At 36.3% G+C, this 26,474-nt stretch overlaps 1 protein-coding gene across 6 annotated transcripts in view; it reads left to right on the forward strand.

Annotated features, from left to right (window-relative positions):
• The window catches only part of GTDC1 (glycosyltransferase like domain containing 1), a 369,763-nt gene that overhangs the window by 81,958 nt on the left and 261,331 nt on the right, over positions 1–26,474 (forward strand). The window lies entirely within an intron of this gene.

Genomic DNA, 26,474 nt, shown 5'->3' on the forward strand with positions numbered 1-26,474 from the left:
TCTTTATTTTTATCTCATTATTATTTCATATATTCACACTTCTATAGTAGATAAAAATTCCCCACTCTTCTTTTTATGTATATACTTCGGAGAGTTGTGGACAGCTCTCATATTGTTCCTTGGTTGTCAGCCAATTTATACACATTTAACTCCTTTAGTCTTGCTTTGTAAGTCAGTCGGCTTGGCTGCTTTTTCTAGGTTTTCCCCCATTTCATCTTCATCGTTAATAAACAGAAAAAGCAGGCTATTGCTTAGCTACTTTTCTTCATTCTTTTTGCTTCCTGATTTTGCCTCATATTCTTTGTTGAACTAAAGCCAGTCAGACATCATTCTCTGGGCCACTTTGGCAATACGTGAATGCCTTGCCTACAACTATCAGTGTCCCATGTGTAATAGCATCAGTGGTGTATCCTAGATGAAAGAAAGGAAATGCGGGAGAATAGTGAGGAGCAAAATAATACATTCTTTGATTATATGGCAGACTTACCCTTACCACCGAGAATAAATGGTTGTACCTGAAACCTTTATCACAGGGTTTGTCATGCCAGACTGCTGTGCATGGGCTCTGATCAGAATAGTAAAACAAGTATGTGTATACTTATTTGAACTTTGGCCACTGTTCTCACTTGATTTCTCCCCTGCATTCTCCCTCTCCTACTGCCTTTCCCAACTCTGATCGTGACTTGCTACCGGAATTGTGGTCATGAACACAACTGGGCAGGGGATCATTTTGTGGGAAATTAGATAGGCTCAGGTGGTAAATGCTCCATGCCTCCATGTGGAACATCTGAGGCAAGTGCTTCAGTTTTTGCTATTTCTGTAACAGCTGTTGGTCTTCTTTTAACAGCCGATTTGGTGGAGTTGTGCAGGAGGAAGGAACTAGTAGACCTTTGTTGCTATTCATCAGGGCTGTATTAGTTTCACAACTTTTCCCCCTGCTGATTGGCAGGGAGAAACATACTGCTTCTAGAGGATGCCTAGCCGAGCTTGGTGTAAAACAGGCCAGCATGGGATCTGGGCTTGTCACAGTTCATTTTTTCTTTTCATTTGGTTGGTAGAAAATGGACTGCTACCTCTACTTATCTTGTGAATTAGGGAGAAAAAGGTGGTCCCATCTCTCGGAGCTAATGGCTTATTGGTGTGTTTAGTCACCAGATTCAGGAAGCATATTTAGTTGAGGCTTGGAACAGCACACCAGGCTTTCTCATTTGTGTTAGCTTTGCTTCTAGTACAGAATTGAATAGGATAGAAGAGACGGTTTTCCTGTTTGTGTCTGTGGCAACTTAGATGATTTATGGTTAATCCTTTAAAAATTTTTATTGTTTTATCACCTCTTTCCTTGCAAAGGCATAAAATATTCACATTCTAATAAAATCTCTTAATCAGATTATTTAATTTTTGGAGAAATTAAGGTCAGAAGAGCAGCTGACATAGTTGCCTCTGAATAGTGACCTAAAAATTGTAACGCTTACGTTGGTTCCTTTTTTTGCCGGATTTTGTGGCCTTCCTCATACTACCAGATCTTAAATAAGATTATACGATTGTGACTCATGTATTTCTTCGTCTCTGGCCTCTTAAACAGGTGAGTATGTGACTCGGATCCCTTTTAAGTCTGGTTTCTTAAAATGTTAACCTCTCACGTGGTTTTTAAACTGTCAACAATATTGTATATTCACGCTAATTTCTTTAGGCAGTTGATACATTCTTCAGCATGACTTTTGTTTCTTGGGTCTTTTCAAGACCTGTCAAAGGAAACAAAATGCTAACCTGACTTTAAAGGGGCAAAAAAATTGGTCCCCTCTGTACTATATTATTCTTTGTTCTCTGTGTGCATCAAAGTGACAATCCCACACTGTCTCAATTGAGGGAGTCTAGCACAAAAATAAAAACCAGCCTGGCACTGTTCTAGGCTGGCAGCCAAAATGTTTTGTGTAGCTTGGTGCTGGCAGTGGTTTTCCTAAGGCAGAGGGTCTAGCCTCCCAGTGTCACTGAAGGCAGGCAGGCAGCCTTAGTCTTTCCTACTAACACGATTTCTTTTTTCCTTGTCTTCTTCTTCCTTCACGTAGAACATCATCATGAAAAAAAAACTTTTTATTAAATAGAAACATTATTTTTCTTACAACTTCTCATTTACTAAATGGCATTGTTCCTTAGAGAAGTTTTTGCTAAATTTGCCTTTTCCAGCACTCTTAAGAGACTTCCTTCACAGTTGCATTTTTGCTATACTTTTCAGAAAACCCTTCTGAATATTGCTAACTTTGGCCCTGCGGACAGTATTTTTGATTGGTTTGAATCATGCTTGCTTCATAGCTTATTATTTGAATGGAAATTCTTAAGTGATATCGACTTGTATCATATGGGTTTTTATGCCAGGGTATCTCTTGTTGGGACCAAAAAGTCTGCCATTGTTTTCTATTTTTGTCTAAAATTCAGGGTCAGTTCTTATCTTTTACAATTTGAGTACTCATTTTTAGAATGTCTGATAGGTGTTGCTATATAAACAAATTAACTTCGTTAAATATAAGGATGTGCATTTAAATTTTTTTCCTTTGAAATCAAAATGCAAGATAAAACACAGAAATGTTTTTAAGTTTCTCAATCCTGTCTAAATTATAGCTAGTTACCTATTATAACAAGTGGTGTGCAAATACAGCATTATGATTTTTTAGTGAATATTCGAGCAGGAGACTATATTTTTCACTTATAAGCAAGCATTCCATGAAATTTCATAGAATGTTCCTCAAAATGTAAATGTGTTTTCTGTTGTATTAAGCAAAAACAAATGATTTACTTTCAAGTGATCTATTTTAATAATTAGTGTTTTGTAATCAAGATGAGAATAGTTAAATAGGCAGAATATGTTTTCTTAAGAGAAGATTGATATTATTTTGACTGATTTTCATTTAAAAAAATGTCAATGATTTTTGGCAATAAGAAAATTTGGGAGGAAAAATTCATGTATTTTTGTGGCAGTATAACAAATGTGACTGAAAAGAAAGTAAACAGTGGTTTGTGTTAGAATTGTTAATGTGAAACATTTTTATATGACATATATACTGGGAAATATATCTATTATGGATGCAGTAAGATTAACTTGTGTAATCCAACAGTTGTTTTTTCTTCTTAGAGATTTATTTTTAATTAAGAAAATGCTTTAAGATCATTAAAGGGATTTGTAAAACAGGTATATCAAAGTATGCATTAAATAAACTCACCTGTTGTTTTCTCTCATTCTCAAGACAGGTTTAGCAACATACTGGCTCATTACTTCAGCAAAACAAACAAATACTCAAATTGCTTTAATGCACATGCAGTAAATACTACAATCATCCCCACCCCATTGCAATTTTTTCTTCTTTTTTTTTTAACGTATATTTGAGTAGCTTTTTATGTAGAGCAGCTAAAATGAATCTGGGTGAGATGTCTATTAAGTTATATCAATTAAATCTTTAGGTCAACATTTTAAGCTTTAGAATTTATGCCGTTTTTGAGAAGGAATGCCGTTGAAACTGTTCCATTTTTTTTCAGTTTTTCTCTTGGTCCAAGTTAAGTGCCTGACTCTCTGACTTGAATTCTCTGTGCCAAGGTCTGAAAATACTAGAATTGGTTCAAGGTAGCAAAGACCAAAAACTGTTTCACTCTGTATGTTCACATATGTTGAAAAATATTTATTGTGTATTAGATACTATTGACTTTAAATAAATTTTCCCCATTGGTGTAATTTGTATTTGCGATTAAGCCCTTTATCTTTTCTGTGTCAGGAATGTATCTTTCAGTGACTTAGGAATTTCAACATGGATTCTCCTATTTATTTGTTTATTCTAACTATACACAGAGGCATAGTAGAAATATATTTAAGACCTATAATGTTTGAGCAGTTTTCCTGGTAAATGCTGTTGAGTTTTTCATTTTTGTAGATAATAAATTCTACAGTTTTGTTTAATTCAGAACACATGTCAAATCTATGTAGTTTGATATTGTGCAGTTTGCAGGAATTATAGTATAGTAACTTAATCATTGTATTTCTAGAAACATGGATAAATAAATTTAATAAAGAATACCGGCAAAGTTGGATAAATACTAAATGTATTATTTTAACTAATAATTTATTTTATTATATTAAGTACCATGTTTATAATTATGACTAGTATTTTATGTCATTTGAATATCAGAACAGATTTTAAACATATCTCCTGGGCAGGTGATGTGAATATTTTGTTTGATATCAAATATTGGTAACATATAGTAACAAATATATTGATTTCTAAGTGTATGTGGTCAAAAATAGTACTCTTTCCTTAAGCATGTGGTATATACAGTGTTAAAATTCAATAGAGAGTACTACATGGAAGGGTATACATTCAGTTAGTTTGATTTCCCCCCTAATTTTTGATACATTTAAATTCCCCTGCCCACCATCTTGTAATATCATTCTGTAGAATACTTTCACAAGTATTTTGTGTGTTTTCTGCGGCATCTCACACTGCTCACTTTTTATCCATAGTACCATATGAGTTTCCCCTTTTCAGGTTTACGCTGCATATTTTAAGCTGCTGATAGTGTAAGGAGATTGCAAGGTAAAGTGACATTTAGCTTTTTGAGCTAATCTCATTTTTAGCATGAGAGCAGGATTTCTTTTTTTTTTTTTTTTCTGTCCTAAATCTTCTCATATTTCTGCTTAAAACAAAGAAATGCAACAAACAACCAAACAAAGAAATTCAGAGATTTGGCTAACGCAGCAATTGAAATGCATCAAAAAGTGGCTACTACAATACAATTTTATTAATGAATGATCTACATTGGTTCCAGCTGTGTCCATGTGATTAGGCCTTCACCAGGCAGCAATGGGTATTTCCCTATTGCTTTTATTTGATTTCCAAGAATGTGTCATCTGTTACATCAGCCCCTGCCAATATGCCCCCTGTAAAAGTGTTTTGTGTATTTTTCTTCCTTCCAAATTTCTGAAGCATAAGTTGAATACCCACACACATTCCTGCTGAAATATTGTTTCTAGTGAATAGTGGCCTAGGTTTGTATGTGTGGTGTTACATATGAAAATTTCAGAATGTAAGTTAAAGTAAATGTTTATTAAGTTTATCAGTAAATTTTCAGAAGTGTGGTTGCGTAGTAATGCTAAAGATAGAGTATTTTCACTTTTACATTTCCATCTTAATATTTTATTACAGTGGTATAATGTGTTATAGAGGTGGACAAGCTTGCAGATTGAAATGGGGATCGTCCAGATTGTTGCCTTCCCTGGACCATATGGTATAGTTCTAAAAGCCTTTTGTACACTGTCTGTTCAGTTTATTGTAAACTCAATCTTTAGTACACCTAAAAAGATAACCAAATAAAAGTGGGCCTGAGAAGGACTTCATATTATGTAAAGGTCCCTAGAAATATTTGTTTTAAAGGAGATAAGTACAGGTGAAATTGAAGTTGAGATGATATAAACAAAGGAGACGTCATTTTCTAAATATTTTTTTGAGTTCATATGGATTGTCATAGAATGTCTTTGAATGCTGGCTTTAAAATGAGAGTTTATGTTATGCCATCTATATTTGCTATCCTTATTTATCCCGCTCTTGCAGTCTCATGAAGAAGAGATGTAGCTTTTATCTGTTTTTTAGAAGGGGTCTTTACCTGTGAACAATACCCAGGAATATAAAGCCTGAGGTATTTTGTGTAGGTTTCTTTCTTTTTTTTTTTTTGACTGTTTTCAGTGGGAATTTAGAGCTAGAACTTTAAATAATTTCACCATGTTAGCCATTACTCATGCTCAGAGATTGTTGAAAAATTTCTAGTTCTTTTTTCTGTTCTTTTCTGCACCCCCTCTCTTGACCTATTATGGTCCCATAATTCTATTTTAAGAAAATGGAATAAGAGATTGCTTATCCCATATGACAAGACTGTAAAATCTGGGAATAAGAGTAATTTCTCTTGACTCTCATTCCCTTGCCTCCAGACTAAGCTACTGTTAGAGAAGAGCATTAGATATTACCCATTGCTTTTTGGCACAAGAGATTTGAAACTGAAATTCTACCAAATAGACAAAAAAAAGAAAAAGAAAAAGAAACGGAGAGCCCATAAAGAACACAATTCTTTACTCTGTCATTACCCTGAATCACTGAAAGGGTAACTGAGAGGAACTCAAATGTTATTGGAATGTATAATTTTCCTTTGAATGGCCACAGTAAAATATATTTGAACAAAAAAAGCAGAAAAAGTATATGTGGCATATGGAGTTGATGGTGATTGAAATAATGAATCTTTTCAGCACCATATGATAGAAACTATCTGAAGAATGGTACACATTTAAAATTTGTCCAATAGAAACTTACATAAAAAGATTATTACTTTAGGGAGAATACTAGAGATAGGTAGACTATCACAATAATATAATAATGCTGGTGGAAAATTGGACACAAAATATGTTTGGGCATACATTTTCCAAGTTTGAAAAATTTCCAAAAACAGAATTAGTGATTTCAAGTTGGGGGAGAGTCTTTCCTATTTAAGAAAATACTGTTACCATGTGATCTTTCATTTATTCTGAAGCTACTTTTTAAAGTGCTCACACAGTTGAAAAACATGGTTTGTACTTTCAAATAATCTGGATTTCTCCTTCCTTCCCTCTCTGTAGTCTCCTTCCTTACTCCTTCCTTCCTAACCTTCAGCTCTTTATTTATATGTGTGTATTACATATATGAATGATATATGCCATACTATACAAAATGTCACAGGGTTGAAGATTGAAGATTTCAGTTAGGAAGAGAGAATCTTATAATGACTATGGAACAAATGGATTTCTGTGGAGGAATTAGAGCATGTTTATTTAAGTAATCTCGATTACTGAGAACTGCAGGAAAATTGTAGAAATGCAAATTGTTTTCATTTCTTCTAAATAGGAAGGCCTAGATCATAGCCTAAATCAAGGAAACAGGATCCATAGATTGCCTCACTTAGACATTTCTCTTTGATAGTACTTTTTAATGGTAAAAATGCCTCTGTCTCCGAGTAGTAGAAACTCTTCCTATAATTTAAATGAGTAAGGGTTTTATTTTTCTTCTGTCCTAAGAAGTCTGGAGGGAGTTAGTTCACAGGTAACTGATGCCATCAGGAATCCACATACCATCTTCCTTCTCCACCATCCTTAGCACCTAACTTTGGCCTTTTATATCACAAATGACTTTGGACTTCTGGCAATTGTGTTTAATTGTATTAAATTGTGTTCCTGTCTTCAAGCAGGAAGAAAAGTGAAGGATGCTCAGAAGCCTTCTCCTCATGGAGAAGTTTCTTTTTTTTCCAGAAAGGTGTGCCTTCTCTTGGAGACTTCTACCTACATCTCATTGGCCAAAATGTATGTCACATAACTACCTCTAGAATGAGATAAAAAGTATTTTAGCCATCCTACCTCTGTTTTGAAGGAAGGCAGGGAAGAGGAAAATTGGAGTGAATGTTGAGTGAGCCATCCTAAAATTTTGCCATCCTTGAGTTCTTTTGCAGAGCTATTTGCTTGGATCTTTGAGCTTTCTGGGTCCTTGGGATATATAGGTACTTGCTATTGGTTCCCTTTGACATCTAGTGAGTATGTTTTGATATTGTAATGTTATGTATCTGTGTCTGAGGATGGGAACTGTAATTCGGTTAATTTTGGTGTCTTTACCCTTAGCACAGTGCCTAGATGTAGACCCATGACAAACACGTGTTAAATGAATGAATGAATATTAAGAAATATATTATCTTTGTTGATATTCTTGGTGCAAATCATTTACACATAGAAAGAGTACAGCAGCATTTTTACTTTGTGAGGGGTTGTAGACTAAATTTTACAGACTTGTCATTGCTAAAGAGATGTCAGTTTTATAAAGATGTGAAAGTTTTTGTGAATGGAAGGCACTCAGATGCAAAGGTTATAGGAAAATCTTCAGAATAACTGAGTACCACTGCTTTCATTGGAGCATATTATTCCATGAGTAAATTTTAAAAAATCTCTTTTTTAACTCTATGCATAGACTATTGTTTAGACAAGGCTAGTTTGTAGTACTTGTATTAAAATCTCAGTTTTTGAAGAAATAAGCAAATTTGAATTTATTCATAAGGCAATCGGGTTAATAATTTATATTATTGATGTTGATTTACAAGAGGGAGTTATTAGATCCTTGGTAGCCTCATGGCTAAGAGTATACTGAATCTAATTTTATTCTAGATGGCATTTTGGATATATTATCTCTTTTAATTTGTAGAGTAACAGCTTCATATTTTTTTCAATATACTTGCAAGTGGTTATATACAATAGAAAACATGTCCAAAAGAAGCCCTAAGAAGTTATCTTTACATCTGCTGACTTTGTCTTAAACTGTCAAAGAAGAAAACTGGCTACCTCTACATTCAAAATCTGCAGAAAAAATGGCGAGGTGTAACTTGGGAGTATAAATCAGTGCCTCACGACTCGTCCAGTGTCTAACCTAAATCTCTTTTGTTGTATTTCCATTCTATTTTTGTTATTTGGACCTCAGAAGACAAAGCAAACAACTATCCACTCTCTCTCATACAACACCCCCTATATAGCACTATTTTAATAAATTCCTCCCTTTTCATTCATGATAGCAGGGTTGTTGGTACCTTAATTAATAAAACAACCTGTGCATGGATAAAACTTATCTCCAAGCAGGGAATGTATTCAAGTATCTGGAACTTAAATTTTCTATCTGAGCAGTTTATAGTCACTGAAAATAAAGGGAGCCCTTTTAACATTCAGAAGCAGTCCTAGGGAAGAGTTCCTACATAATCACAATTTAGGCAAGATAGTTTACTAGATTTGGAATCAGAATTGAGTGTTGATTGTTTCTTTCAGCCCTGAAACTGATCTTTTGGTCATAGTTTTTGAAGGAATAACTTATGGGTCAATACTTTGCACTTAGAAATTCTGCATATAAAAACATTCACTTTCTCAGTCTTTTCACCTGAGTGATCAGTATAGGATCTGGCCCATAGTAGACACTTAGTAAATATTTGTTAGGTGAATTGTTTTAGTACCCCTTGGTAATGTTTACATTTCTCCTTTCTTCTTTAATTTTATGCTGCCCAATAAGTACTCATGGTTTATTTTTTGTTGTCATTATCTTCTTATTTAATGATATCTGCTAAATGCAATAGTAATACCTAGACAATTCACTTACTGGTGACGTTGTAATTTTTAATCTAGGAAAACCTCTTTTTTCCCCCCTCTCATAAGGTGAGGACTTACTGTAGTCTATTGAGAAATCAGAGTACATTAATTGAATGCCTGTTGTGTATAAGGCACTTTGCTGGGTTATGAATAGATATAAACATGAATTGTACACAAAATTTGCTGCCTTAGGGAATTGAAATCTGGTTGGACAGACACACTTATATATTGTATAACTGTAATATAGGTGGGCTTATGTTAACTGCTCTAATTGGGGTGTAAGCCGAGTTTGGTGGTATTACAGAAGGAGTAATTACTTCTGACTATCTGAATATGGGTGAGCAATTGAAGCCTTTATGGATGGGGTGGAATTTGAGTGGAGCCTTGAACTGTTTGTAGGAATTTGACAGGTGGTAAATAAAGGTGAAAGGATTCCAGGCAGAAGAAACAGTGTTAGCAGTGCTTGGAGGTGGGGATGTGTATGGAATGTGTGAAAAAGTGGCAGGGAGTCTGTTGTGTATGTGTAATGGTGTATCTGTGAGAATGACAGGAATTGAGTCTCAAAAAGGAGCTTGCAACCAAATTATAAGGGGTCTTATTTCTTGTTAAGTAATTTTCTCTCTTAGAAAAATCATAGGTTTTTGAATGGAGGACTTAAGAAATCTGAAAGTTCTAGAGGAAGAATGGAAGACAGATGAAATGTATCTGCAGTTCTGGAGTTCAGTTAGAAGCTGCTACCGCACTGAAGTGGAAGATTATGAGGGAGGCCGGGGGCAGAAGGACTTGAAGCAGGTCCTGATCGCCAAGGCTTGGGTGGGTCAGCTCTTAAGACCTGTGGGTTATTTGTTGAGTTCTGTGGCAGTATCCTGGCTCACAATAGAGGGTGCTTTCCAATTTTGAGCCTTCTTTCCACCCACATCATTTTGGAAGACTTTCCACCTTCGTCATTATGGAACATGCCTCCCTGCCCCCTGCACCTGAGAGACTGAGTATTTTAGCCTCAGTTCTAGAAGTCAGCAAAAGAGAAAAGGGTTGAATAGTTGTTGAGTGAGCCAAGAGTATTTGCCACTCAGCTCCTCTTTGTAGTTGTGATCCTGGCCCCTTATACATTCTGGGCTCTTCGTTCACCTTGTTGAAGTAGATCTTGCTATCGGTCTCTGTTTGAGACCCTGTTCAAGTGTTTTGTAACATTTATGACTCTGTATTGTAATTATATCCAGGCTTGAGGCCAGAAACCATATTTGGGTCATCTTAATATCAGGAAACACTTAGCATAATTTTTAGAATGTAATCATTCAATAAATGCTTGTTGAAGACAGCAAATTTGTTTATGCTTTGAGGGCACAGAGACCTTCTTACTCTCTGCACATGCCAAGCATATTCTGTTTCAGGATCTTGCTGTGCCTGCTGCCTGGAAGGCTTTAGATCCAGATCTGCATAGCACCCTCTCTCTCCTCTTCTGGTTTCTGTGTAGATGGCATCTCATCAAGATCAAGTTGTCCTCTGACAACTCTTTATAAAATACTGCCTTTCCCTCCTAGTCCTCAGCAGGACTTGACTACCCTGTGCTATTTTTCTTTGTAAAATCATCTGCCAGCATCTGATATACATTTACGGGATGATTTTCTTTTCTCCAATTAGAAAGAAATTCCTGTGATAACAAGAACATTTCTTTCTTGCCTAATTTATCTGTAAACACCTGGAATGACGGTGGACACATAGTAGGCACACTAAATATTTGCTAAAGGAGTGCATGGTAAAGATCAGGCTGAACAGAATAATAACACTCATGTGCAGGATTGTTTATAGGTTTATGCAAGCAGTGGTATTGTTCTAACTTTATAATATCAAATCATTAATATTACTCTCAGAAAATGAAAAATTCTATTTTTTATATATTGCGCCTGTGAAATCTAATTACAGATTAGTATTTGTTTTAAAAATATCTGAATGCCAAGCATATCCAGTCAGAAAACACTTTTATTATCCATGCCAGCTTAATTTTTAAGGCAGTGAAATGGAAGACTGTCATTTCAGCAAGCAACTTATTTTCATTTGTGAGAATGGAATATTTTGAATATTCTAATTGATTTTTGAGGATGATTTTACAAGAAAATAATCCTTGTTTCTGTACATTTGTCTTTAAGACTGAGGGATACTAGAAGCAGGAATAGAAATTATTTACTCAGAAAGGTACAAGCTTATACTGACTTTTGATAAATGTCAGAGGAGGGCCAGTCAGACCTAATGTAAAAATTAAATCTTGGGATACTGAAAAATTTAAGGACACTGATTTAAAAAACACTTTATGTCTATATTTAAAGTTTGCAAAGAGATTCTAGACTCTTTGTCATGAGCTCAAGCCTCTGTTTTATTGAATTTATGGCAAATTCACTTGGCTGTTTTTCCAGAAATCTAAAGTCTGTAATTTGGCAGTAAAAAAATTGGTTATCAAATCAATATTATTATATGGCTTTTAGTGTCATAAGAATTCCCTTTTGAAATCCCATAAAAACTCATTTTTTCTCACCATAAACTTTATCTGTCACTTTCCTATAAGGTCAGAGTACTAATGTTGGAGGTGATCTGCTCTGGGACAGAGAGTCAACAAAGTGGTAATAAAGTTAAAAAATGCCACATGGAGCTTTCCTGAGATTAGGATTTCTTTTCCTTATCAAGTTGGTTATAAAATAATTATTACAATTATTTAATTATTCCTTTAAGATATGGACAGTTTATATATTGATAGGTTTATTTTTAGTATTCTTTAAAAAAAAGTAGATGAAATGATAAACTTCCCTCTGATTTCTACATTTACATATTTCATATTTTTATTTGTATTTTTTCTGTTTTCCAGAGGTTAATTCTTTATTATTTGTATACTTTTGGTAGTAGCTTGTTTTCTTTCTCAATTTTAAGTTTTTCAGAATAGATGATTTAAAAAATGAAATTTGATGAAATTGTTACATTGGAAAACAATTCCAGGACTAGTAGAGTTATTTCTTATTACTTGAGAATGAAATATGGCATTTAAATTATATAAAGTACTTAGAACTTGGAGGTTCCTTTTAAAAATATTTCTCTACTAAGTGTGAGTTGCCATTGTGTTAATGTTTATTGAGTATCCATTCACCTATTGTGTGTATATAAATGTAGGAAAAATCTGTGTAGTTATGAGAGGAGACAATCTTTTAAAATTGCAAGACTGCCTCTCTAGTAGTTGAATATCCAATAAGTTCCTTTTTTTTTAACATGTGTAACACATGTGGATGATTTTGCAATGACATTTTTCAGCTTTCTTAATATAGACACTTCGAAATTGGAACTTAGAAGTTCTTATCCATTTTAATCATCTTAATTAAATATCTCCCCTTATTTTGAGACCTATAACTAGTTCTTAAAGTGCAAATTAATTTTGACATTTTACTTGAACTTTAAAACTTTGAGTTTGCAGTATACTTCCCCATGTTCCTATTCAAAACTGTAAGTACCAAATAGCATTTTAGTTTCTGACACCCTCTGTCAAAGTACAGCTCCACATTCCTTGTATGTAAACAAAGATCGTGATCTGATTACAATTATTTAATAATTCAAGTACCTTTTTTAGTTCAGTATTACTTTTATTTCATGAATTAGATAAGCAGTATTTGCGAAACCAAAGTTACCATACTTGTGAATAGCTATATCCCGATTGGTTTAACCTTTGCTGATTAGTGTTTTTAATAAGTTTCTTTATAGCAGTAGTTGTTAGGATAATTTGAAAGCCACTTGAAAGCTGTGTAGGGGAATACACCTTCAATAATTGGGAAGTTGTTATTTCCAAAAATTTGACCTCCTTCCCTAAAGTTAAGAAAACTTTATAGTTTCTTTTAATTGCAAGTTGAAACATGTGCAATGAAGATAACTTGAAGAATAAAATGAAGCACAAAGAGAAAAACAAAATCACTCATAATTCTACCACAAATGATTATTTATGTCTACCTGTGTGCCTCTATGTTCTCTCGCATGTTTATGTATTCATTTCATTGTACATTTTTATGTATTCACTTCATGCAATCATGCAACCTATGCCAGTTAATATTCTTCTTCATTATGATTTTTGGTAATTAATCATTTCATCATAAGAGATCCCTTTTTTTGGAAATTTTGATTGCTTTTAACTTAGGGCAAAGACTTTAATAAAGATTACTGAGAGTTTGTAGGGCCAATTCTTAGAAGTGGTATCACTGAAGCAAAAGATATGTATAATTTTCAATCTTTTGTATTATGTTCAGGTGTGATAGGAGATTTTTAATATTTCAAGCAAATCTAGTATTATACATTAGTAGAGTAGGTAGCAGCCTTCAGGCTGTGTTTTCAGGACTTGAGAAGGGTTTTTTAAATTCACAAACTATTCTCATCTACTTTTCAGTAGAAATTTCCGCTGAAATTTCACCATCACCTGTTGCTCCCTAGTAACATACATGTACTCCTGGGAGAGGTAACACTGTTTGGCAGGCATTTGCTGAACATTGTGAAAGAGCTTATATGATATTTTAAATTTAGTTCTTGCAAGTAATTTTGGAAACAAGGAGGGGAAAGGGGCATTAGCAGATCAAGCAAGAGGAATGATAAGGGGAAACAAAATATTCTCCTAAGATCACTTGAACAGCTATTATATGAAATACAGGATAATATGTATGTAGTTTTAGGAGTTTAAGTTATAATCTCTCTCTATAATGAGTCAGGCTATTTGTTAACTGTGAATGCTAATTAATCCAGTAAAGAGACTTATGGTACCAGATATGGTGCATATATATGCCAGATAGAGATGCAAGGGGGAATTAATTAACTCCTAAGCAACCTTACTCTGTTTGAACACACTGTTTGCAAAGTGTGAAATTACTTCCCAAAGAGATGATGAGGATGCAGAATGCGGCTTTGGGTAGTTTGCAAAGAATACTCTGTACTGCAGGGTCTCTGCTTCATTAGACAAAATATTTATGTCACTGGAATGTCTCCTTGAAAAACCAGTTGATAAAGAGATAATAGTGACAGACAAGGCCACTAAATAGATAAAAGTCATAGAGCTAGCTTCAGTCAGGAAACTTTGAGCTATTGCTACTTATCTTTTATTCAGTGGAAACTTGTGTGTCAGATGATATGGGGAGGCTTGTGCTTCCTCTGCAGAAACCATGGAGAACAGTAGACCTCTGAGAAAGTAAATGCTGTTGTCTCTGTATGCCTTTTCTTTACTCAATGGTCTCAATCCTAGATGTCTTCAGGATTAAAAAATCCCAGTCTATTATTATCAGACTGATGCTTTTTCTTATAATAGTGGGTACCTAATAATATGCCCCTTGTGATATTTAAAAATAGTGTTACAGCTCTCATTACCATATCTATTAGATTTACTCAGCCTTGGTCTAAACTGGGTTTCTGGACTTTTTAAGATTTATCATTAACCATCTCTAGACTCTATCCAGTTTTTCTAGTGTTGGCTTCTTAAACCATCAACAAATGTCTTTGACCATTGAAAGATACTAGAAAAATATAGAGCAGTAAGAAAAGGACCTGCTGCAATAAATAAATAGAAGAAAATATACTTTTAACTAATCCTACTTTTAATAAATTTTTATATATATATTTTTGTAGATAATTATTTTTTATTGAAGGGTAGTTAACACACAGTATTACATTACATTAGTTTCAGGTGTAAAACACAGTGATTCAACATTTATATATATGATAATTCTAGGTACCAGCTATCACCATACCAAGTTGTTACAATATTTTGACTATATTCCTTATGCTATACATTACATCCCGTTTATACTATACATTACATCCCGGTTACTTATTTATTTTACAATTGGAAGTGTGTACTTTTTTTTTTTTTTTATGTGAGGGCATCTCTCATATTTATTGATCAAATGGTTGTTAACAACAATAAAATTCTGTATAGGGGAGTCAATGCTCAATGCACAATCATTAATCCACCCGAAGCCTAACTTTTGTCAGTCTCCAAACTTCTGAAGCATAACGAACAAGTTATTACATGGAGAACAAATTCTTACATAGTGAATAAGTTACATGGTGAGCAGTACAAGGGCAGTCATCACAGAAACTTTCGGTTTTTCTCATGCATTATGAACTATAAACAGTCAGTTCAAATATGAATACTCATTTGATTTTTATACTTGATTTATATGTGAATACCACATTTCTCTCTTTATTATTATTATTTTTAATAAGATGCTGAAGTGGTAGGTAGATACAAGATAAAGGTAGAAAACATAGTTTAGTGTTGTAAGAGAGCAAATGTAGATGATCAGGTGTGTGCCTATAGACTAAGTATTAATGCAAGCTAGACAAGGGCAACAAAACATCCACGTATGCAGAAGATTTCTCTCAGAACAGGGGGGTGAGGTTCAAAGCCTCACCTCTGTTGATCCCCAATTTCTCACCTGATGGCCCCCCTGCGACTGTGCCTGTCTTAGGTTGTTCCTCCCTTGAGGAATCTTACCCGTCTCTGGCTAACCAGTCATCTTCCGGGGCCATACAGGGAAATGTAAAGTTGGTAAGTGAGAGAGAAGCCTTATTGTTTGAAAAGGTTAACTTTTTACTTCTTTGCATATTTATGCCCTGCCCTGTGGCTTCTATGCCCAGCATTTGTCTTGAGGTATCTTTACCACTTGGAAGAATTATGATACTCGGTAAATTTGATATGAGGCACGAATTCTATTTAAGGGTTGCAATTAGGAAGAAGAAAAGCTATAGAAGTAGCAGGCGGCAGAAAACATGGGAAGATTGATTATTTCTTTGACATATCTTCTTGTAGAGTAACTTCAGCCTGTATAGGTATTAAGCTACTACTTAAATTGCACACACCCATTAACATAATAGGAGTATAGTTACATAACCAAAGCATACCTGTAATTACCAGCCATCTCCAGTGAAACCAAGAAAACCAGTTAGGCACCTTAGGCATTTGTGAAAACTTATCTATGATATGGTGGATATTGTCCAACTGAACTTGAACAGTCTGAGAGAAATCAGACAAATTAAAACAACTCATTCCTGGGGACTGTTCACATCCCATATGTTCTTTTAACAGTAAATAGTCTGTAGTTGTAAGATTTTGGAGTGCTACAATTTGCACTTCTCCTAATTCTTGGTTGAGTTCCAACAGTAGAGATCCAGTCAAATTTGTTGTTTTACTGTATGCACAGGCCAGCTTAGATATCTCCTTCTTCATTCTCATGGCAAGTCCAGGAACTGGTGGGATGAGTGCATCTACAGCTGTAGCAGTGCGTGGATCTTTGTTGGGGTTTTTTGATGATCATCTTCTGGCATGAGTCTTCCAGAGAGTGCTGATGTTGGAATTTCTTTTTCATATCATATCTTAGTTCATTTTCGGGGTAGCACAATTAGGATTTGATCCTCTGTATAAACACAAACAGACCCTTTGCCTACACTTTTATATGCCCTTTATACCCTTGTGTAGAACTCATTGGAGGTTACCACACAGGAACTGCCTTTTTTTTTTTTTTTTTGGTATCACTAATCTACACTTACATGACGAATATTATGTTTACTAGGCTCTCCCCTACAGAAGGTCCCCCCTATAAACCCCTTTACAGTCACTGTCCATCAGCATAGCAAAATGTTGTAGAATCACTACTTGCCTTCTCTGTGTTGTACAGCCCTCCCCTTTCTCCCCCCCACTGCATGCTAATCTTAATACCCCCTCCTTCGTCCCCACCCCTTATCCCTCCCTACCCACCCATCCTCCCTAGTCCCTTTCCCTTTGGTACCTGTTAGTCCATTCTTGAGTTCTGTGATTCTGGTGCTGTTTTGTTCCTTCAGTTTTTCCTTTGTTCTTATATTACACAGATGAGTGAAATCATTTGGTATTTCTCTTTCTCCGCTTGGCTTGTTTCACTGAGCATAATACCCTCCAGCTCCATCCATGTTGCTGCAAATGATTGGATTTGCCCTTTTCTTAGGGCTGAGTAGTATTCCATTGTGTATATGTACCACATCTTCTTTATCCATTCATCTATCGATGGACATTTAGGTTGCTTCCAATTCTTGGCTATTGTAAATAGTGCTGCGATAAACATAGAGGTGCATTGGTCTTTCTCAAACTTGATTGCTGCATTCTTAGGGTAAATTCCTAGGAGTGCAATTCCTGGGTCAAATGGTAAGTCTGTTTTGAGCATTTTGATGTACCTCCATACTGCTTTCCACAATGGTTGAACTAAGTTACATTCCCACCATCAGTGTAGGAGGGTTCCCCTTTCTCCACAGCCTCGCCAACATTTGTTGTTGTCTTTTGGATGGCAGCCATCCTTACTGGTGTGAGGTGATACCTCATTGTAGTTTTAATTTGCATTTCTCTGATAATTAGCGATGTGGAGCATCTTTTCATGTGTCTGTTGGCCATCTGTATTTCTTTTTTGGAGAACTGTCTGTTCAGTTCCTCTGCCCATTTTTTAATTGGGTTATTTGTTTTTTGTTTGTTGAGGCGTGTGAGCTCTTTATATATTCTGGACGTCAAGCCTTTATCTGATCTGTCATTTTCAAATATATTCTCCCATACTGTAGGGTTCCTTTCTGTTCTATTGATGGTGTCTTTTGCTGTACAGAAGCTTTTCAGCTTAATATAGTCCCACTTGTTCATTTTTGCTGTTGTTTTCCTTGCCCGGGGAGATATGTTCAAGAAGAGGTCACTCATGTTTATGTCTAAGAGGTTTTTGCCTATGTTTTCTTCCAAGAGTTTAATGTTTTCATGACTTACATTCAGGTCTTTGATCCATTTTGAGTTTACTTTTGTATATGGAGTTAGGCAATGGTCCAGTTTCGTTCTCCTACATGTAGCGGTCCAGTTTTGCCAGCACCATCTGTTGAAGAGACTGTCATTTCGCCATTGTATGTCCATGGCTCCTTTATCAAATATTAATTGACCATATATGTCTGGGTGAATGTCTGGATTCTCTAGTCTGTTCCATTGGTCTGTGGCTCTGTTCTTGTGCCAGTACCAAATTGTCTTGATTACTATGGCTTTATAGTAGAGCTTGAAGTTGGGGAGTGAGATCCCCCCTACTTTATTCTTCTTTCTCAGGATTGCTTTGGCTATTCGGGGTCTTTTGTGTTTCCATATGAATTTTTGAATTATTTGTTACAGTTCATTGAAGAATGTTGCTGGTAGTTTCATAGGGATTGCATCAAATCTGTATATTGCTTTGGGCAGGATGGCCATTTTGACGATATTAATTCTTCCTAGCCACGAGCATGGGATGAGTTTCCATCTGTTAGTGTCCCCTTTAATTTCTCTTAAGAGTGACTTGTAGTTTTCAGAGTATAAGTCTTTCACTTCTTTGGTTAGGTTTATTACTAGGTATTTTTTTTTTTTTGATGCAATTGTGAATGGAGTTGTTCTCCTGATTTCTCTTTCTGTTGGTTCATTGTTAGTGTATAGGAAAGCCACAGATTTCTGTGTGTTGATGTTGTATCCTGCAACTTTGCTATATTCTGATATCAGTTCTAGTAGTTTTGGGGTGGAGTCTTTAGGGTTTTTTATGTACAGTATCATGTCATCTGCTAATAGTGACAGTTTAACTTCTTCTTTACCAATCTGGATTCCTTGTATTTTTTTGTTTTGTCTGATTGCTGTGGCTAGGACCTCCAGTACTATGTTAAATAACAGTGGGGAGAGTGGGCATCCCTGTCTAGTTCCCGATCTCACAACAAATGCTTTTAGCTTCTCGCTATTCAATATAATGGTGGCTGTGGGTTTATCATAGATGGCCTTTATTAAGTTGAGGTACTTGCCCTCTATTCCCATTTTGCTGAGAGTTTTTATCATGAATGGATGTTGAACTTTGTCAAATGCTTTTTCAGCATCTATGGAGATGATCATGTGGTTTTTGTCTTTCTTTTTGTTGATGTTGTAGATGATGTTGATGGACTTCCGAATGTTGTACCATCCTTGCATCCCTGGGATGAATCCCACTTGGTCATGGTGTATGATCCTTTTGATGTATTTTTGAATTCGGTTTGCTAATATTTTGTTGAGTATTTTTGCATCTACGTTCATCAGGGATATTGGTCTGTAGTTTTCTTTTTTGGTGGGGTCTTTGCCTGGTTTTGGTATTAGGGTGATGTTAGCTTCGTAGAATGAGTTTGGGAGTATCTCCTCCTCCTCTGTTTTTTGGAAAACTTTAAGGAGAATGGGTATTATGTCTTCCCTGTATGTCTGATAAAATTCCGAGGTAAATCCATCTGGCCCGGGGGTTTTGTTCTTTGGTAGTTTTTTGATTACCGCTTCAATTTCGTTGCTGGTAATTGGTCTGTTTAGATTTTCTGTTTCTTCCTGGGTCAATCGTGGAAGGTTGTATTTTTCTAGGAAGTTGTCCATTTCTCCTAGGTTTCCCAGCTTGTTAGCATATAGGTTTTCATAGTATTCTCCAATAATTCTTTGCATTTCCGTGGGGTCCGTCGTGATTTTTCCTTTCTCGTTTCTGATACTGTTGATTTGTGTTGACTCTCTTTTCTTCTTAATAAGTCTGGCTAGAGGCTTATCTATTTTGTTTATTTTCTGGAAGAACCAGCTCTTGGTTTCATTGATTTTTGCTATTGTTTTATTCTTCTTAATTTTATTTATTTCTTCTCTGATCTTTATTATGTCCCTCCTTCTGCTGACCTTAGGCCTCATTTGTTCTTCTTTTTCCAATTTTGATAATTGTCACATTAGACCATTCATTTGGGATTGTTCTTTCTTTTTTAAATATGCTTGGATTGGTATATACTTTCCTCTTAAGACTGCTTTTGCTGTGTCCCACAGAAGGTGGGGCTTAGTGTTGTTGTTGTCATTTGTTTCCATATATTGCTGGATCTCCATTTTGATTTGGTCATTGATCCATTGATGATTTAGGAGCGTGTTGTTAAGCCTCCATGTGTTTGTGATCCTTTTTGCTTTCTTTGTACAGTTTATTTCTAGTTTTATGCCTTTGTCGTCTGAAAAGTTGGTTGGTAGGATTTCAATCTTTTGGAATTTTCTGAGGCCCTTTTTGTGGCCTAGTATGTGGTCTATTCTGGAGAATGTTCCATGTGCACTTGAGAAGAATGTGTATCCTGTTGCTTTTGGAAGTAGAGTTCTGTAGATGTCTATTAGGCCCATCTGCTCTACTGTGTTGTTCAGTGCTTCCGTGTCCTTACTTATTTTCTTCCCCGTGGATCTATCCTTTGGAGTGAGTGGTGTGTTGTCGTCTCTTAGAATGAATGTATTGCAGTCTATTTCCCCCTTTAGTTCTGTTAGTATTTGTTTCACTTATGCTGGTGCTCCTGTGTTGGGTGCATATGTATTTAGAATGGTTATATCCTCTTGTTGGACTGAGCCCTTTATCATTATGTAGTGTCCTTCTTTATCTATTGTTACTTTCTTTGTTTTGAAGTCTATTTTGTCTGATATTAGTACTGCAACCCCTGCTTTCTTCTCGCTGTTGTTTGCCTGAAATATGTTTTTCCATCCCTTGACTTTTAGTCTGTACATGTCTTTGGGTTTGAGGTGAGTTTCTTGTAAGCAGCATTTAGATGGGTCTTGCTTTTTTATCCATTCTATTACTCTATGTCTTTTGATTGGTGCATTCTGTCCATTAACATTTAGGGTGACTATTGAAAGATATGTACTTATTGCCATTGCAGGCTTTAAATTCGTGGTTACCAAAGGTTCAAGGTTAGCTTCTTTAGTATCTTACTGCCTAACTTAGCTCGCTTATTGAGCTGTTATATACACTGTCTGGAGGTTCTTTTCTTCTCTCCCTTCTTATTCCTCCTCCTCCATTCTTCATATGTTCGGTGTTTTGTTCTGTGCTCTTTCTAGGAGTGCACCCATCTAGAGCAGTCCCTGTAAGATGTCCTGTAGAGGTGGTTTGTGGGAAGCAAATTCCCTCAGCTTTTGTTTGTCTGGGAATTGTTTAATCCCACCGTCATATTTGAATGATAGTCGTGCTGGATACAGTATCCTTGGTTCAAGGCCCTTCTGTTTCATTGCATTAAATATATCATGGCATTCTCTTCTGGCCTGTAGGGTTTCTGTTGAGAAATCTGACGTTAGCCTGATGGGTTTCCCTTTATAGGTGACCTTTTTCTCTCTAGCTGCCTTTAACACTCTTTCCTTGTCCTTGATCTTTGCCATTTCAATTATTATTTGTCTTGGTGTTGCCCTTCTTGGATCCTTTCTGTTGGGGGTTCTGTGTATTTCCGTGGTCTGTTCCATTACTTCCTCCCCCAGTGTGGGGAAGTTTTCAGCAATTATTTCTTCTAAGATACTTTCCATCTCTTTTCCTCTCTCTTCTTCTTCTGGGACCCCTATAATACGGATATTGTTCCTTTTGGATTGGTCACACAGTTCTCTTAATATTGTTTCATTCCTGGAGATCCTTTTGTCTCTCTCTATGTCAGCTTCTATGCGTTCCTGTTCTCTGGTTTCAGTTCCATCAATGGCCTCTTGCATCCTGTCCATTCTGCTTATAAACCCTTCCAGAGTTTGTTTCATTTCTGTGATCTCCTTTCTGGCATCTGTGATCTCCCTCCGGACTTCATCCCATTTGTCTTGCGTATTTCTCTGCATCTCTGTCAGCATGTTTATGACTCTTATTTCGAATTCTTTTTCAGGAAGACTGGTTAGGTCTGTCTCCTTCTCTGGTGTTGTCTCTGTGATCTTTGTCTGCCTGTAGCTTTGCCTTTTCATGGTGATAGGAATAGTCTGCAGAACTGGGACGAGTGACGGCTGGAAGGACTTCCCTTCTTGTTGGTTTGTGGCCCTCCTCTCCTGGGAGAACAGCGGCCTCTAGTGGCTTGTGCTGCGTAGCTGCGCGCAGACAGGGCTTCTGCTTCCTGCCCGGCTGCTATGGAGTTAATCTCCGCTGTTGCTGTGGGCGTGGCCTGGCTCGGGCAGCTGCTCCAAAATGGTGGAGTCGCGTTGGAGCGGGAGCAGCTGTGAGGCTATTTATCTCCGTAAGGGGCCTCCCTGCTCCCTGCAGCCCAGGGGTTAGGGTGCCCAGAGATCCCGGATTCCCTACCTCTGGATTAAGTGTCCTGCCCTGTCCCTTTAAGACTTCCAATAAGCACCCGCCAAAACAAAACAACGACCACAAAAAAAAAAGAAATTTTAAATTAAAAAAGAAAAAATGGTGGCCGCTCGTTTTTCTTTATTCTCCGGCGCCAGCCTCAGGCATCTGCTCACTGGTCTTGCTGCCCTGTTTCCCTAGTATTAGGGTCCCTATCCCTCTAAGACTTCCAAAAAGCGCTCGCCAAAACAAAACAGCAAAAAAAAAAAAAAAAAAAAAAGGCTGCTCGCTTTTCTTATGTCCTCCGGCCCCAGGCCTCCGGTACCCTCTCACCGTTCTTGCTGCCCTGTTTCCTTAGTATCCAGGCCCCCTGCGCACTCAGTGTGTCTGCGCTCTGGTCCAGATCGCTGGGGCTGGGTGTTCAGCAGTCCTGGGCTCCGTCTCCCTCCCGCTTTGCCTCCTTTTCTCCCGCCGGGAGCTGGGGGGAGGGGCGCTCGGCTCCCGCGGGGCCGGGGCTTGTATCTTACCCCCTTTAAGAGGCACTGGGTTCTCTCAGGTGCGGATGTGGTCTGGATGTTGTCCTGTGTCCTCTGGTCTTTATTCTAGGAAGAGTTGTCTTTGTTCTATTTTCATAGATATGTGTGGTTTTGGGAGGAGATTTCTGCTGCTCTACTCACTCCGCCATCTTGGCTCCTCCCTTCAAATTTTTATATTCTTGTGGAACTTTGGAGATAAGGGAAGTGTCACTAAATATTTTAATTGATTCATCTTTAATACATGGTTTTATCGATTTGAATCTTAAGGGACCTAATACTGGCCTCACCTCACACTTCCTAATACCATTTAAGAAATCTTATTGCACGGGGACTTTTGCTGATATAAAATGGCTGTTAAGAAATACTAAAGGTGTCTAATATTGGTAATTCTAATAGTATCAATTTCTTGCCCTTTTGTCTTTTATGGAAGTTTCTCTACTCCCAAGTGTTTACCTGATATTCTTTTGCTTCCCAAGCAGCTAGGATTTTGCATTTCTTTTAAGTTGATTTCCCTCACTGATAGATAGATGAAGTTGTGAGATTATGTCCTCTTATTTTTCACTGGAAGTGACTAAACCAGAACTTTCTACTTGGTGACATTTATTTCAACTCATCAAGGGAATGCCACCTATGTTTGCTCGGGTTACTGCACTTCAAACAGGATGTTGAGAATGTTTGTGTGTTAAAGTAACCCTGCTATTTCTGTTTCAAAATTAACTGAAAATGTGATATGTGCCTCCTACTGGAGAGGGAAACTTCTCAAGAATTTTTTATTTAGTTAGTGTGGATTAAGTCCTTAAAAGATGTTAGAGTGAGACTCACTAGCACCAGTAAAGAATCTGTTAGTCATTTTATTTTAAAGTCTTCTGATGTTTATATTTATAATTGCCTTGCACAAACCAAGTTTGAGTTAAAATTTGACATAGAAGCCAATGTAGGGTTAGCGAGATAATACTTCTGTCCAAGAAAAAATGCTAGTCTAATGATTAAACCATTTGAATTCTTTCGGGTCGTAGACTCGACTGTCCTTATGTTAAATATTTTTGCAGAGTCCAGTGTGGTCAGAGAATATATGAAACATGACATGAAACATGGCTTCTAAACTCCTCAGTAGTGCTGTTGGCAGAACTGTTTTCCTTAGAATGAGTTGTGACATTTCAAGTACAATAAGATGCCACCTGTTATATTTAGAGGGTAATAGAACGTGTGCATCAAGTTCTGTCTGTGAGATTAAGTAATAATTAATGGTCATAAGGGGTGATTATAAGTTAGAAAGAAATTGTCAAGGCTGCTGGTAAAGGGTTTATGGTTAATTGACTCAACAGAAAGTTTTCAACACTTTGCTGTGTGCTGGGTACATAGTGGTAAGCAAAAAAATCTGGTCACTGTCCTCAAGAAATTTAACATCCAGTATTGGATACATATATTATATAATAACTCATATAACTATATCCTACAAGTATTAAGTACAAAGAAGTACTACAGATCATTTTATCGAGGGGACTTGGACTTTGTTTGATGGTTACAATAGTAAATTATGACATAGACCGAACATAGCTATATGACTGACCTCTTGGCCTTCTACTTCAAACCTTTCTTGTTATGTGAATCCTGGATATTGTCTGTCTTCTGTCCTTAAGGTTTGTTATCCTGTCAAGAAGTATTCTATAGCTGGCTGGCAAAGGATAAGGATTGGGGCCGTCAGGGGAAGGATTGTTACATAGGATTCTGGAACGAATCACAAAATAGTAGAATAAAAGTTTGAATTTTACCACACTAACTATATAGTATTCAGTTTTGTATGACTTACAACACTGATATCCTAGATTGACAAATTATTGGGAGTTATCATTAAATATAATATGTAATAAAGATATTTATTATCTTATAGTGACATTTATATTTCACATGCTTATAAACAAACTAACATGCATCACTTACATATAAATAATTATTAAACATTGATACTTAATCCCTAAACTTCAAAGATTAGAGAATTGAGGTACTTTTACTTGTGTTGTATCACTTACGTGCCAGTGAAGTATAAAATGAGAAGATATGTGAATATGGGTCAGAAGACCTGGGTTTAAACCCTTTCTCTGTCAGTCTGTGATACCACTATTCTCCATTTCATTCTCTATAAAAGAAAAGTGGTCGAGCAATGGTACCAGCATTCTTTCCACATGTGATTCTGTGATACACCCTGGCTTCTCTACTTATATATCCATATGTGAATGAGTCAGATACTCCAGTTTTTTCCCACTGAGCTGATTGGCAGGCCATTTTAGAGGAAGGCTGGAGAAATGCCATCTTAAGAAAGCAAATGCATTATTCATCTTGTAAAACTTTTATAAAATGAGTAATTGTTAGCAGAAAGTATTTAAAAATGCCTTTTTTTCTTTGCTATTAAATAAAAGCCTAATTACTAAAATATGGAATGGGATCTCCAGATTGATGGTGAAAACTGGCTTCTCATCCTATTCCAGTTGTGGTATTAAAGTAGGATGATGATAGATCAAACAGTAAAAAACAGCAGATGATTCTCAAAATTTATGGTCTCACAGATACCCTCTTAGGCTGTGAAACTCACTTTGGCCTATGACATTTCTCCTATTTCTTTAATCATTGTTACTTATATTGTAGTAGTAGGATAAGGTAAACATACATCTGCATGAAAAAAATTATTTCCAATAAAGCCTGATTTCTGTGAACAGTACAAAAGAATCAATATTTGAAAGAGAATATGATAAAATGTGTTCAGATATTCAAGCTGCTTTAGTTCATACTTGAGGAATGATGGAAACCATTGGTAGGAAGTATAGTGTTGCCTGACACTTGTTTGTTTGCTTGGGCCTGTGTTAAGTGAAAGCAGTTATTTTAAAGGCAGACTCAACTTCCCATTTCCTCCTGATTTCTTCAGCTGTACAAAAAAAATTAGTGACGTTTACTGTGTGCCCAATTCTGGGATAGCCCCTAGGAAAATAATGGAATGGTCCCCACTCTTCAGATTTTCATATCTCTGTAGTGAAGCAGGGCATGGAAAATAGAGTGAAACAAGTATAATGATGCTGTACAGAGTAGAAAGGAAGTCATGTTTAAGAGAAGTTCAGGGAATGGCTTCAAAGAATTGGTGCTTCATGAGCAGAAATTTTAAGAAAAGTTCATCAGGTAAACGTGAGGAGGGCTGATGGAAAAGAGATAAAGGTGTGAAGTTATACAAATGTGAAATAGCTGTGTAAGTGTGGATACCTTGTATCGCTGCTGTGCAGTCTGGGGTTGGGGAAAGGGATTGTAGTGGAAGAAGAGGAAGCAAGGCTATAGTGAGGAGAAGAGGAAGGGGCCAGAAAATGCCATGTGTAGGGCCTTGGGTTTTATCCTTAGTGATGGAGACATTGAAGGTTTTTGAGCATATCACTTCATGACTAGATTTGCATTTTGGAAGATTATCTGTGGCTGGTTTATGGACAACGGTGTCCTGGGAACCAGGTTTCTCTCTTAGCATGAGGACCTAGTTAAAGGGTGATGCAATAGTACAAATGAGTGATGAGATGATTTTCTAGAGTAAATTTTTCTGTTTACTCATAAATATACTGCCACATTTTAACATGTCAGCAAATTGAAAATATTTTTAGTGTCCAGTAGAACTAATTCATTGCTACTTTTATAGTTTGAAATTATTCATGAAATTAATAGCAATGAAAAATTGAGGGA

The sequence above is a fragment of the Manis pentadactyla genome, chromosome 8 (genome assembly GCF_030020395.1).
Source record: "Manis pentadactyla isolate mManPen7 chromosome 8, mManPen7.hap1, whole genome shotgun sequence".
Classification (NCBI taxonomy): Eukaryota; Metazoa; Chordata; class Mammalia; order Pholidota; family Manidae; genus Manis; species Manis pentadactyla.